This window comes from Osmia lignaria, chromosome 9, assembly GCF_051020975.1.
Source record: "Osmia lignaria lignaria isolate PbOS001 chromosome 9, iyOsmLign1, whole genome shotgun sequence".
In the NCBI taxonomy this organism is placed as follows: domain Eukaryota; kingdom Metazoa; phylum Arthropoda; class Insecta; order Hymenoptera; family Megachilidae; genus Osmia; species Osmia lignaria.
The window spans coordinates 6,696,413-6,711,708 of record NC_135040.1 but is presented as its reverse complement, the minus strand read 5'-3'; the positions used below and the strand labels follow the sequence as shown (position 1 = coordinate 6,711,708).

General features: G+C 45.4%; 1 protein-coding gene across 6 annotated transcripts in view; it reads left to right on the top strand.

Annotated features, from left to right (window-relative positions):
• Window positions 1-15,296, top strand: part of Galk (N-acetylgalactosamine kinase) — a 76,160-nt gene that overhangs the window by 19,990 nt on the left and 40,874 nt on the right. For 2 of the 6 annotated variants that reach the window (XM_034328371.2, XM_034328391.2), the window contains exon 4: window positions 1,909-2,286. The gene's annotated coding sequence lies outside the window, so the exon portion shown is untranslated. Of the gene's footprint in view, window positions 1-1,908; window positions 2,287-7,400; window positions 7,653-15,296 lie in introns of those variants that run through there. The other 4 variants (XM_034328412.2, XM_034328440.2, XM_034328431.2 and 1 more) reach the window with 3 other exon arrangements.

Here is a 15,296-nt window from a genome sequence, read left to right as displayed (position 1 = left end):
TTGTGTACCTAGGCTTGTTTCAGCCATATCGTTCCCCGAGTGGTTTCCATTGCCGCTACTCTGTCGCGTTGGTGCAAATCGTAGGGCGAGGATGTCGATGGGGTAGGGACGGTCGGAAAAGGCAAAATCTGCAAGCCAAAACGAATCAGAGTAATCCTCCTCGACGCGTTCTCGAAAAACCCCCCCAGTCTCTCTCTTCTGTACTTGAGCCGAAGAGAAAAGGGTCGACGACGGTCGATGAGCATTTCGCAAATGGATCTGTCTCTTTTTTTCCTCCCTCCTTCGAGCTTTCCATTTCTTCCTTCACCCTTCCTTCCTGTCTTCCTTTCTTTCTTCTGTTGCCTTTGTTTTTTCTTTTTTTTTTTTTTTTTATTCTCAACGTCGCGGTGGAAGCGGTTCACCGCCAATGTCTCTCTTTTACCTTCAATTTCTGTTCGTTTCTCTCTCTTCTCGTTTGCACGCCTTTATTTCTCCCCTAGCTTTCTTCTTCCTTCTCCTCCGCCTCCTCCTGTGTCGTATCTTCTCGGCAACCTCTTAGTCGATCCTTCTCTCCTCGTCTGTTTCCCTCGATCCTTTTGTAGAAGAGTCTGGTCGTCGTTCGATTCTCCCTCGAGCCCTCGCGGCTGTCCTTCGACGAGCCCTCGACGCTTTAAATTGCTGATGAGCATTTTTAGATTGGTTACGTTAAGTGAATTGGTACATAGGCGGCACTGTGTTCTCCCGATAAAAGTCTTTAATGAATCCCGAAGGAAGATGGCCCCAGCACGACCGCGATACCATTTCCCTTCTCCTCGCTTCATCTTATATACGCTCGATACAACCTATCGATACGAACTGCAACGTAACACGATTTTCGTATAATGGCCACCGTGGCCCGAATAATTTCACGCCTTTCACTCGAACGCTTCCGAATCATTTAAAAATTTTCTATTAACGCGGATTCAACGACTTTTTGGCGAGGGGTGAGGACCGACAAGGTGGCGAACGAAAGCCGCTGACACACGTAAACACCGGGATGAAAGGGGGAAGATAGCAGAGCGAGTTAATTAAAACCCTCTCCCGTCGGCATTAGAACCGAAATCGTGGCTCTGTCTGTTCTTTCTGCCGGTAACCGCTCACCCTCTCGTATTCTTTGCTCCGTTGCTTTCCTCACCCCGTCCCGTCTGCTGAACGAAGGGACAGAGAAAATCGTCGGGACATCGGACAGGCTGTGCGCCTCCTGGCCTGATCCGATAAAAGGAACGGGTAGCCGGCCGAATGCGTCCGGGACCGAGCAACAACAATAATGTCGTCGTCAGTTCGTTAAGCGCTTCTTTCAGGGCTGTTCTCGTCTCACCTCGATGAAGGGCAGTCGGAGGTGCGAGACCCGCCTCGAGATAACTAACCTCGGCCCACCTACGCTCCGCTTCGATCCACTCGTTACGACATCGGCACGCGTGACTGCGTCAGCCCGTGCATGCGTGACTTCGTCACCTGAGATAATATCGGTGAACCGACCATCTATCATTCGGCGATTCGCCGCAGACGTGGCCCGTTCAGAGCGTTATTCGGTCCTGGTTATCTCTTCTGGAACGACGCTTGGGAACGAGAGACCGTATCCTGGCTAACTCGTCAAGAATGCACCGTGACTAAGCTACTGTTTTCATTCCAGGCTCGAGGTTCACGAGGTGCCTGACTGACGGAAAATTTTGACAACACCCGTGTATACGAATTCTTTGAATGATTTTTTTTTTTTTTTTTTCATTTTTTCTAACATTGGTCCTTCACGAAAGTCACGATTCGTGATGGTAACCGACTATGCGTCGTCGGAATATTTGAAATCAATTCGCATTTCTGTGCATCTTATTTATATAACGTTCATCGCGTTCCTTTGTGTTTACTAATTGCTCCGTCTAATTCTGTTTACAGTTTCGCACGAGACCGAGTCCGTCGTGGAAGGAGCGAGCTCATTGTCAGTCTGTTTTGAGTCGCATCGCGTCGCGTTGATTCGCAGGACGACCGGCGCGATAAATTCACGGAATAAATACCGATATAGAAAACACGGGGAGTACGCGCGTGGTACACGCGTGTGGTTTTGTTGCATCGATACCAGGGACCGATCAGCGTTAAGTGATCGATCGCTGACACGCAATGATTCATCGCGATTACCGATGCTGCATTGTTCGGAAGAAAAAGCCCGGACCAAGTCGATAAGGCGTATTGTCCATCATCGAAGCTGATTTTTCCCATCGAGTGTTGTGGCTCGTTTGCTTACCTTCGTCCTATACCATCCTGACGTCTACATCGGTGAGTACATTCAGATATTATTTGTAGCTAGTATGCAGTAGCTGGTATGACTTGGATAAAAAATTATCAGTTTTTGAAAAATAAGAAATTATTACGAGCAAGCTTGTTTCTTTGAAAACGATCTCTATTATCATACCGAATTGACGACGTTGAAAAGCGTAGCTCGACAGTAACCGAACTGTTTCTGTTGCGGTTTCTAGTAGCAAGTCGAATAATCGTGTCAACGATATTATATGCGACGCGATGCAACGCCTAAATAACACGAACGGGGATGAACGAGGGGGAGAGAAAGAGCGTCGAGCTGTATCTCGTTAACAAAGCCAGCCGTACATGTACGTTCGGCAACAGATGCGAAACGATGTCACTCAGAACATGCACGAGCTAGGGTCACGGCAAATGATTGACATATTTTCCGCGCGGTGAATTCATTCTGGAGCATCGCAAAGAGCAACCAGATCGGATATTCGCATAAAGGTTTCATCGCGACCGCTTCGATTCTCTCCCTCACCTTCTTCCTCGTTCAAAAGAATTGATGCACGTTTCGTTCTCGACCAATTTGCACCGCCACGTAATCCTTGGGTCCCATGGGACACGCGTAAGAGTATTTTACGAATCTCATTTCCGGTAACCCCCTGCACTAGGAACGTTTATAAACAAGTGTGATTTTCGCGTAGATATTTCTTAATTTGCATTCTTTTTTATCGTCGAGATAGGGTTGAGAAGTTTTAAAAAAATCGAGTTGTATTCTAATAACGCGTTCAGCAAACACGATCCTCCCTCGCCATAAATGGCATATGGACAGAATTTCGGTTCATCTAAATTCGTCAACTCGTCCATTTAAGTTAGCCCCCGGCAAACGAAAGCTGTCACGGGACTCGCGAGTTTCTAAGCAGCCGAAAGGAGGAAGAAAAGAGGAACGTACGAAACGACGAGGACGATAGGGTGGGCCGTGTCGAGTTTCGCGATCTGACAGCAAATATGCGCCACTTGGCAGCTGTATATGGGTGCACCTAAGCGGACAAGCCTGTTGAGATTTGAAACGTAACACCCGTTACCCATAGATAGACAGAGAGAGATGGAGGGAATTGAGCAACAACTTTGCTCTTTCTATGGTAGAAAACCATCCCCCTTGGAGCCGAAACTTAGCTCGATCCCCCGATTTCTCTCTCTCTCTCCCTCGATTCTCTCGTACGTCTCTCAGCCTATGAAACAGGGCGACACGTTTAATTGGTAATCCGTTTAAAGGATTAGTAACTCACGATGGGTATTAGGATGTGTCGCTGGTCCGCTTGCAGCTTGTCCGTTTCGCACGGACAAGCCGAAGGACACGATACTGGCCACGTCGATGGATGCTACTCGATCTCGAGGTCGGTGGCCCTGTTTCCCACCCCGATTTCTTTCATTTTATTTGTCTCCTTTTAACGCGAATCGCGGTCACCTGTCATTTCGTTGAATATTACAAATTTTCATACACTTGCTATCCCTGATCGAGATCGTTCGTGAAATCAGCTCGAGTATCCACTTTATCGTCTCGGTAGTTCTTTCGATCCCTCTTTTTTCTTTTTTCTTTTTTTTTTTTTTCAAAGCGATCACACGAGTCGTCGCGCACATCGGTCGGGATAGCTAGGCGGCACAAAAGCCCGATGGATCTCCGGTAGTTTTCGATGCAAAGCGGGGCCCGAGGGTGCGTCGATTCTTTCGCTCCTGTACCGTTTCCTACTCCTTCTCTCTTCCGGAGTGTTCGACACGACACGACACCGCGGGGCGTGCTCACTTTTCAAACGAGCTTACTCTTCGCCACGCGAGAGCACATAGCCCGGGGGTAGGCTGCGTTTCAAATCCGGTCTGATCTAATAGGGATTAACAAAGTGACAAATGTAAGAGTTAGCGATGCCAGGGTCGCCTGTCTGTCTCCCCTTGTCTCTCTCTATTGCACCGATTTCGTATCAGGATGAACAGAATAAAAGTTCAACGGAGAACTATTAGAGAAAATGTTTTAAAATTAAAAAATTAAAATATACCCCCTTCAAGAGAAAGCGTGCCTTTCCCTTCCGTCTTCCGAAACGGTGCAAACGGTTGCCTGGTCAGAAATTACATAAAATGCGTAACGAATATTACAAAGGAGAGGCATCCTCGATTCCGTTCACGTTCGCCAGAAAATTGATCGTTTTAACTGCTTCCAGCGTTTCGAACAGTCCCGGCACGAGTCCTATATTTATATTCTTATGTAAGATCAGGGTAGATAGACGCACGGTAAGTACTTATACAAAGGGGAAGAAAAGGGTAACAGAACGTCGGACCATTTACAACCTGTTCCGAAACGGAACCACCAGTCTACATTGTTCGATTTAGCAAATTTATCCGATCCATTGATCGATAGATGTGTAACGGCGATGGAGAAACGTATCAGATCGTTCTTTAATAACGAGGACAGGATCTCGGCTAGAATTATCGGCACTTTGAACGCGCTAAAATTCCTGCACCGGTCATCAATCAGCTGGTCAACAACCACCTGGCCTACTTTTATCGATAATCTCCAGGACCCTTCGATCAGAGATTTTTTTGGCTAATGATAGACAAACGTAAAAGGCGGTGTCTGCCTTTTGTTGCAGTATTTAAACTGTTTTTTAGGAAGGGGTTGATGGTGATAGATTAGAGAGTGGAGAATAAACAGTAGTAAAAGTCATAGTTTGGTTGCAATATCGAAGATTTAGTGTTTTACTAGAATTCTTCATTTCAAAAGATCATCAACAAAAGATAAATAATACTCGTTCAACAAAGTATCTTTTAACCACACAAGTGGTGTGCTTGTTTTTCTTCAACTCGTACTGTACATGAAATAAACATTAGAGATTAAGCGAAGATTAAGAGATTTAAGCGAGGTAGGAGATACAATTAACGATTATCGTACTGTATTCCTCCTTCGATATCTCGATGTGAAAATCAGCCGCAATTAACTTTCCATCCAATATTCATTACCACCTATGCATTTTATCTAACAATTATCTATTATCTACTAAATTCTAAGAAACTCTGCATAATCTCAAAGAGAATATTATTACATCAATTTATCCCAGTACGGGACAGAGTCGGTTGCATCGAACGGATGCAAAAGATCCCGTTCCTCTACGTTCGTGCGATCGCTCGCAAGAAATCCAATTATACAAGCACGAGGATCGAGCAAAACTGTCGCGAGGGTTGGCCCAGGGTCTGATTCAAAATCACGTCGCGGTGTGTATTTTGCGTTCGAAAGGCGGGGAAAGAGCAGACGCCGGGCTATGCGGCTCGCAATAAATCAAATCGAGTTTTTCTGGGCAACGTACGGGCCGGGGCACGAATGGTAATGAAAAGAGCAGCGGACGATACAGGCGCGATAACATTCCGCGTGGCCGCGTGTGCCGCTCGCCGCGATGCCAAAGACGACAAGCACGAATCGTCGTTGCAAAACCGAACGCGTCTCGCATCTCTCGCATTCTCTCGTTTATACGTAAGTCCGCGGTAGGGTACACCCGGGGCCAAGGTAGACTTCCTAAGTAAAGAGGGAGTCTCCTCCTTCTAGAGTGTACAGAAAATAAAAGAAAAGGACCGCTTAAAAATAATTAAGCGATATAATTTTATTTGTTTCATTATCGAAAGCGACGTGTTAACGCGTGTATTTAACACACGAACAAGCGTAACAACTACGAGTTAAACTAATCGCGAGCGAACAAGATAGATGTAACGAGGCCGTCTACAGCTGCGCGTATCAGCGGTAATACGAGTATCTACGATATTCGTAATTAGTCGGAACGTGACAGTAATATCGCGCTATTTCAACATGGATTTCCCTGTTCGAATTCGATAATACGAGTATTTGTTCCCCGTCTGTTCGTCTGCTGATAATTCGACCTGTACGTATCACGGGGAACACGGTCGATTTAGTTTTAGACAATGAAATAAAAATTGGGATATTTTATAAAGAAGGATTATTTAATTAGTTCACGTGAAACGTAAGAATGCTGAGAAGGCTTCTTCCCGTCTCTCCCATGCGATTTGAATATTCGCCGCGTCTTCGTCTCCGCTCGATCCTCCTCGTGCGGGTAATTAATGCACGATCGAACGGAGCAGAAGAAGAAAAGCCGCTCGATCGCGTTCGTCCATCATCCTGGGATCCGTAGGACGAGGAGGCCAACCGAAACGCGTGCTCCTCACCTGAGAACCGACTTGTTCCCGCTTGATCCGGCTGGTATGTAAATGTTGGCCCTTCGACAAGGCTCCGAGTTATTCGATTTGCGACCAGTTCGATGTTTAACCTTCTCGGTACAACCTTCTTGGCTCGACTTTAGCCTACAATATTTCTTTCTTTACCATTTCAAAATTATTCAGAATTAATTGTCGTTATTATTTTGATTGGCGCTCCTTTTATTCCTCGCTTGTTATAAGAAAGAACGTTACATTCGACGGAGTCTATCGATTTATCGCGACGACTTAAAATTCATCCATGATGGTTAAGGAAAAACGAGGCTGAAAGGAGTTTGGCATGACAAACAGTCTCCTGGGGCTATATAAATACTTTCGCGGACTAAGTCATAATATCGAGTAGAAATCTTTAATTTCGGACTTGTCCCAAGTCGAAAGAAACATTCCGGACGTGCAGGGTGCAGGGTTATCGGGAGGCGAAATCGACGCCGGAGAGAAAAGGATGCTCCTTGAATATTCTTCGCGTGGTCGAATCAGAATCGCGTGGAAGAACGATTCCTCTCGCATCGACAAATTCTGCTAACGATCCTCTGTCGTTTATCGTTAAGAAGAAAATTAGCGCACAGCTTAAGTTGAAGAGTGAAAATTTTCATATTCATAGGTTTATATTATTTTCGAACCATAATTCCTTAGATTTATCCGATCAAATCCAGTTAGAATAATTCGATCGTTCCGATGCGACGACTCATTAACATTCCACGGTGTACATATCGGGGCCAAAAGAAGCGTCGGGGAGTCGAGCCAGCAGAGCCCGGTGGATCCACCATAAAGGACTCTCTCTCATTCACCTTTTCCTTCCTGCTCGCCTTCTTTCCTCTACCCATGCAACTCGTCCTACCTTCGACCGGCTGGATCCGGCGCGGTTTCAGTTCCCAGATACTACCTGCCGCAACCGACACGCGTGCGATTCGCTCGCCTCCGTTGCCGAATTTCTGCTCGACACCTTCGCTGAAACGTGTTTCCACCCGTTGGAAAAATGGAAACGACTGGGAAGCATGGGGACGCCTCGGTGTCTTGGGGTGAGTGTTAAGGACGCGACAAATTGTGGAACCTGTGAAAGTAAAAACGGAAATACTTCCGTTGACCTTAAAATGGGAGGTGTTGGGAAAATTCTGGTGCTGTCTGTTGTGAGTATTTATTTTTATTAGAATCAAATCTTCCTTATATATTTTAATAATTTCGAGGTACCGAATGTTCGATATTTTGGAAGGGAGTCAGTCACCCCTAGCTTCTACCTAGTAACTTTAATAGTGATTCTAATAGTAAAAGCTGTGTGCTTCGTTTTTGTAATGGAGGTAAGGTGTGTTTGCTGGAACGATGGCGCCACTGTACGGGACTCTGTATTATTCTCGTAGAACACCATGTTTCATCTTATACAATTGAAATTAATTGTTCGTCGGACTGTGTTCAAATAATTCTACTAATTTCCTCTAAAAACCTGCTAAATTTCTCGTGGAACACCTTCGACCACCTTAATCATCCTTCGAAGCAACGGACACTCGTTCACGTCTCCGAGACGAGACGGAGGGGGCTGTAGCGTTGATTCAATATTCAACGAGTCGTTGTTTTACCTCGTCCAGCTGCCCACGCACACAGGTAGGACATTCGTGTCGAGAGAAGAGGTACACAGACGAAAAAAGACACATACGAGTGAGGCGAGCAGCTTCCTCAGCCCTATAGAGAGATCGCAGACGAGATTCTTGGTGGCCGCGAGGAATAAAATCTGGCCGCATTATTCAATCGGTGTACCGTGGTCGGAATGCGTGGATCAAACTTAATAATGCGAGATGTCGAAGGGAAAAAGCGCGTGGGGAATATCGGGACCGACGACGCTAGGCATCGCGACGACGACGTCGTCGTCTTTCGCGCAAATTAATATAAACGACGCGAAGCTATCTCCCCGACGGTTCATCGGGTATGCGTGCCGTGCGAGCAATCTGATTGCCTCGTCGTCCTTCGAAATACCTAGCCGGCATCTCGCGTCGCATCTTGATCACTGAATTTTCCCTCTTGCCACGATTTTCCTTCCATTTCCATCGGCCCGAACACCGATGGAAGCTGATTAACGGTTTAGATTTAAAAAATTGCTCTTCGATTAATTATTTTCTTTTTTTATTTTGACTCTTTATCCAGGACGTATTGTAATTAGAAAATTCTTCGAAATAACCATACTCATTCTCCCATAATTCTATAGGAGAAACAGAGCGGTTTCTGATCCCTTTCTTTTTCCTCGCGCGTAGAATAGAAGCAGCGAGCGAGAGTCAGCCTCGTAAGATAAACTCCTCATTAGCGTGACAAACCACGGAGGCTTAATTATCCCGTGGCGGGTGGCCGTTGCCCCGGGTGAAGATTGCACCCGTTCGAAACGTGGTCGTTCGCGTCATAAAAGCTCGACTCGCCGCGAGCTTACGTTGCTCCTAGTTCTGTCAATTAAATTCGTGGAACGATGGCCAACCTCTTCTTATCGCCTGTTTCGGCACACGCTGAACGTGTGGAGCATCCGTTCGGTGGCCTCCAGGCCGTAGCTGCCCTCTCAAATAACCAGCCTCGGGATAATTATCGGGAACCGATTATCGAGGAATTTTCGAGGATATGGTCGACCAGCGGTTACGACCAGACCGCGTATCTCCTCATTACGATCTACTTGCCCATCTGATCGCATCGGCAACGAGAAATGAGCAATTTCTGGTAATGTTATGGGAATAGCTTTTTCTTCACGAATAGGTTCCTAATATTTATTCAAAATCCCGGTAGAGAAGTAAGAAATTAGTTCGTAAAGTATATTGTTCAGAAAAAAGAAAAGATGAAGAATTTTTGTCGGCAACGGGGTAAGATTCTCTTTTGCGCAATTTACACGGTTCAAAGAGATGTCTAGATTTACATGCTTGGGACAAGAGATTGAGAACGTCAACACGTGGAGTGGTAGAAGGACAAATCCACAGTCGCGGGGGTGCGTGGGACCGAACCGAACGTAAAGAGCGGGCCTTTCGAGTGCAGACTTTACATATTTGTATTCTACTCCGGTCTGTTTGCCGAAACATCATATTTCGGCTCGTACTTGCGTAAAAGAGAAGCCGGTTGTCGTTTGCGTTTGCGCCGAACCACGAACCTCCACGCAGCAAGTAGCTCCTCCTTGCTTCTGTCTCTCGTTTTTCCTCGTCCTTACTCCGCTGTTTTCGTACGATCGATCCGGTTCTTCTTAATTCCACCTCGTCCTCTCTAACGCTAGCTTTGTATCGTGTCTCTCAAACATTTCCCTCGATACGTAATCACAAAGTGAGCTCTTTATACCGGAAGATGGTACGATTTAATAGACAATTCTTCAATACTTTCTGATGTTAAATGACCTCAAACAAAAGTGCAAGCCATACGTCGCCGACCTTCCGGACGGATCCTTGGTATCAATAGCGGAAATATGTCTAAGTCTCTCTTTCACCAAATTCGCGAAACAAAAATTGTATCATTGAATAATCGTTTCGAGTATTTATTCCCCATTGCGGGGGAATAAAAGAATAAAGAGAATACTCGTTTTGGGATTCGGGATCTCGGTATTGCATTCACGGCGTGTTCCTGCTTCACGAGCGACACGGTAAGCAACTTGTCCGTGGAAAACGCCAACAGCCAGCCAGCGAGTCGATCGAAGGCAAGACTGAAATTTCACCACCACGTTGGCCACGTAACACGTACACGTGTGGTTGAGAAGGGGGGGTGGTTGAGAAAGAGGACGGTCGAAGGGGGTGGGTGGTTCGCAGACGATTGTACTCTCGGCTCTTTCTCCGGCAGCGCTTTGTAGCCCGTAAACTTTCTTCGTTCGACAACCCTCGCGTCGGATCTCGAGGCGGAGGAAAGCGAGAGAAACCGTAGGAATAGTCGAATCGTGCCGCTTTCCAGCCCAAGTTTTTCCATGGTGGTAGCTGCGCAATCATTTGTTCAACACACCGCCAACAAATCCAATACGCTGCCAACCACCGAACACACGGATTTCGTTTTTCCCTTAACTCAACCATCCCGCTACCCCCGACTCCTATCGTTTTCTCCTACCTTCTCCCGTCTTTGCCCATCGAAGAATCGTCTACGTGCCAGATTCTATACACACGATCCTGCTTCTGTAGCTCGTTTTATGGACTTGTGTTTCGAATAAACGAGAATTTCAAGCTCGTTTTTACATTCTGATTAAGAAACGAAATAACGAATGGAAAGATAGATTTGAGGAAGGGTGACATCGATGAAATTGATTTGATTAAAATCAATTTAAAGAAGGAAACACGAAGGCGCCGATGTTTCGCGTCGCATGGAAATCACTTTGTCACGAATCGAATTTGTTTCTACCAGAAGAAAGCTCGAGGAGAAACCTTTTCCTGAGCACTCGCGAACGTGAGAGGACTGTTGGATTTATTCGTAAAAACGCTTGACAGTAGGCGCGAAATGGCGTTCCGCGTTCGGTTGATGCACGAAGGGCGTGGAAAAGGGCCGATTCCTTAATATCCCCTGGAGAGGCCGTGGGGATCAGATACACATCGCTCGGGTTCGCCTATCTATTCAATATGCCTCCATTATTTGGTAGGTGATAAGGTGGAACGGTGGTCTGACTCCTCTTCCATTGGCCTGCCCTTGCCCTACACCGGCGACCAGTTCGCCCTGGGATATATCTTGGTCTCCCTAGGGACGCTAGCGATGAACGATAGCCCTCCTTCTTCCCTTCTATCGCTTCTTTTTCTATCGTTTCTGCTTGCTACCGGCTCCTGCTTGTTTTACAACCCTGTCGAATCTTAGCTGAAGATCGCAAACAGTGATTTTCTCTCTGATTAATTATCACTGTTAACGTTAATATTTCGTTAATCGTACGAAGACTTGAATGAAAATTATTTAAGCTTTCCGAGCGATGTTTGCGGTAAGATAGACGAGTAGCAATCTATTTTATCCTCCGAGTCAAACAAACAGGGAGAGGTTGAATGGTAGAAGCAAAAGTACCAGGACAAATAACGTTTCAAAGCTTGATTATCCCAATCCTCGCAACAAAAGCAAACACCGTCTCTAACTCGAAACGATACACTCCGGTTCGCGAACGCGTGCGCGTAAAAGAGGAAAAAAAAAAAGAAGAATAGCTACGCGAAGCGAGACTCGTGGCGAAATAAGTATAAAGGAAAAAGGAGGGAAAAAATCGTTATTTTTCTGTCGCAAAGGGTGTAATGCTCGTAGCAGGATCGCGAGTTTCGTTTGTGCGGATCTCATTCAGTCGGCACGGAACTGGTGACATTCGACCTTCCTTGTCGAATATCAAGCCAGCATACACACGGCCCGTTTTCATATTCCTCTTTCTACCTCGTTGCACCCTGTTCGCCGGTTTTCCACAGCTTGCAAGCAAGAAACTGCTTTTCAAGCTAGCTTTTCACTGAAGAAACATGGTGTACGAGGTTGCGGATAAAAGGCGGCCCTATCTCGCCTCGTATCTCCACGGTCCCTACGAAACCGCCACGGGTGTCAGCCGCCGCGCCGAGGATGCACAATGGGCCCCATATGTTTGCGGGGGTGTATAACGCGAGCTTCGCCACCAGGGACCTCGATCGACCCTTTCTTCCCTCGAAACCGTTTCTCGCGATTCTAGCTGCCGGGGTTAGGATGCATTTCTTTTTTTCGATTATGCTTTTTTTTCCTTCTGCCACCAGGGAGGATGATCCTCCAGCTTGAACACCGGTTTCATGGGCGCTTTCAATTTGTAATTAGAAGGGCCTGGTGCGTTTGATAGAATCTTTCCTGAAATATCTCGCAGGCTGTCGATTCGGGAATTATCGAGATGCGAGATCGATCTCGTTCCAGGAATTTTGGAATTTTTTAATTTTTCAAGCCACTTAGATTGAACGTTCCAAATATGATTCTAATATCAATGTATTAATTAATTTGTACATTGTTCTCTACGAAAATTAATGAATTTTTTGCTCGTGAACGACAGTCTCCATGTAGAGGGATAATGATATCGTTTCACGGTGTTCGACGATTCCGTTTAATTACCAAAAAGCACACGAGAGTTTAATATCGTCGCGCGGATAAACGCGACGTGTCGCAGGGTGAGTTTTAATTTCGGGCGCGTCGACGCGTCCTCTACATTGTATAGCGTGACTTTTCACCAGGTGTTGGCTTTTTCCACGTTACCAGAGGCTGAAATACGCGCGTCGAATATATCGGAGAGGAAAGGTTGTCGATACACGGATCCGTTTCTCGCTGAATATTAAAAACAGAATCTGTAGAGATTCGAGACGGAACAAAATGGAAGAATCGCGGTTGTAAAGGTACTGTAGATACTTGGAATATTTTATTTGAAGAAATAAAAAAAGAAAAGAAAAATTAGAGAACAGCGACAGTGCTTTTCTTAGAATTTTTAAATCACGCTAAATAATACCGTCAATCACGAAGCCGATCAATTCGATTGGCTTGTAGAAAGGAAATTGCTGAAAAATTCGCAGGCTTCGTATCGAAGCGAAGAAGATTAGTAGAGACGGAAAAGACTGGACGCGAACGAGAGGAGCGCGGCGCGGCGTCGCGACGACATCCAATTAGAGGGAGGTGCGTACGCGGACGCTAAAGAGTTTTAATGGACTCTCTCACTCTTTCTCTCTCGTACCGAATGCTCTTCTACGTGAACGAAGAGGCAGAGTGGCGCATTGGCAGGTCGCGTCAATCAGATAGCAACGACGAAACGTGCGGACAGAGGGTCGTTGAAGTGCCGATAGCCTGCGATCCGGCTTCCTGCTTTAATTTAATTGGACGATCGCCAGTCGCGCGTGCCACCTGATAAATAATTAACGCGTCTGGTCCGGATCGATTATCAAACTACCCTCCACGTGGATGAGGGATGGCTAGAACTCTCAATAGCAGGGTTAGAGGAAATTCCCTGATCGTCCGTCACTCGATTCCGAAACTCGTCCTCTGATTCCAGACGATTCAACGTTTCCCTAACTTAATTGCCATTTCTTTCTTCCATCAAACGCTTTCCGAGTAATGTACCTGAAATTTTGATTAAAATTACATTTTTTATTGAAATTTTTGCCTAATTTGGAATAGACTCGTGTTCTAAAATTTTATTTTAAATCCTTGTATTTTCGCAAGTTTGTAGAATCACGAAGTGTATCTTGTAAAGCATCGTAGAGTTGGATGGTCGCGTGACGATCGGTCGTCTCGAACCTAAATGGGTCTAATTAGTTTCTAAAGGACTTGTACCGTGTACACGGCGCGTACACTGTGTCCGGTTGATGAACAGCAATTATTTCTTCATCGAATCGTGCCGACTCGCAGGGTAGCGAATACGTATCGCACATATTACCTCATTATCATTGAGACACGAGGAACAGTGATTGTGGAGGGAAAGGGGCGCGAATTCGCCTTGGAGAGTTGGCCAATTTTCGATACCGCTCGTTCCGTAACCGGTTCGTTATAATTACGAATGCAAATTGCTACGGTAATTGACGAAGAGAAGAAATTGATCCCGATTACAATCAATAATTGTAAAAGCACGACCTCGGTTTATTATCTATGATACGATTAAAAGCGACAAGACGGCTCTCTTATATCGTTAAAGCTGCGAATTACGAGAATACGATGGCTGAAAACGGTCGAAAAAAGAAATTATCTCCAAATAAATACCTTATCGCGTTAAATCGAAATGACTTCGTTAATCGAGATCGACCTCGGTCCACCCAAAAATAAAAATTAATATCTCGTTAATGATAGCTTTTACAAAGCTTGTACATCTGCGAATGAACGAAATTTCGATACTGAAAAACGAGATAAAAAGGTGGAAGAGAAATGTACTCTACCCCCGATCCGATTAACTGTACAAGGTGCTTCAAAAATGATGGATTTTTCGTATAAAGGAATTTTGACACACCCTGTACAGAACCGAATATAAATATCCTCGATACGATGTACCGGTTTTCGTGTACACGGGTTCAGTTATTCACGGTTTACCTTGTTCTTCTGCAAAGTAAAAATTGATACGCGGTAATGAATGCTAATTAGAGCGTGCGGAATGAATAATGGGGGAACTGACATGTGGAAGGGTAAAAATAGATGGACATCGAAAATGAGGGAACAAATGGTTATTGTAAGTGCACAAAAACAAGTTACCATGTATTGATATTTATGAATAATTAAATCGTACAAATGAAATTTCATACACGAGGTAGAATTTATTTGTCTAATTTCAAAATTGTTACAAAATTATATTCCGCATACTTTTTATAACAAGAAATATCATTTTCTGATCATAAAATCTGCCTTCCGTTCGCGTCAAGGCGTCGCTTACGATCCCCTGTGTCAATTACAAAAGAGGAACGCGTGTAACGTGTGTTCGCGAATTACCGTTCGCGATCGAGCACACCTATCGACGCCTCTCTCGATATCTTCTCCCTATAAACGGCGCGTCTTACGACCAAAGGACCCAGCCAATTTCCGTTCTCCTCTTCGAACCGGAATACGCGAACACGTACACACATATACACATGATACGTTCACATAGAAAGAAGCGATCGTGGCGATTACGTGAGAGAGCGTATCGCGTAAAATTGCTTAAACGTAGGAGAAGGGCTGGCCATTACGAGGTAGCCATTAAATGTAATGTACGATCGGGTAATACGTGCTCCAACAGCCTCGTGCATCGTCGGTCTACTTTTCGGCACGGCGGTGCCGATTGTACCCGATCGAAGAAGCTACTCCCAGCTTCTACGCTTTTAACCGAGCGATAATTTATATATACACACGCCGTTCATCGGAAAACG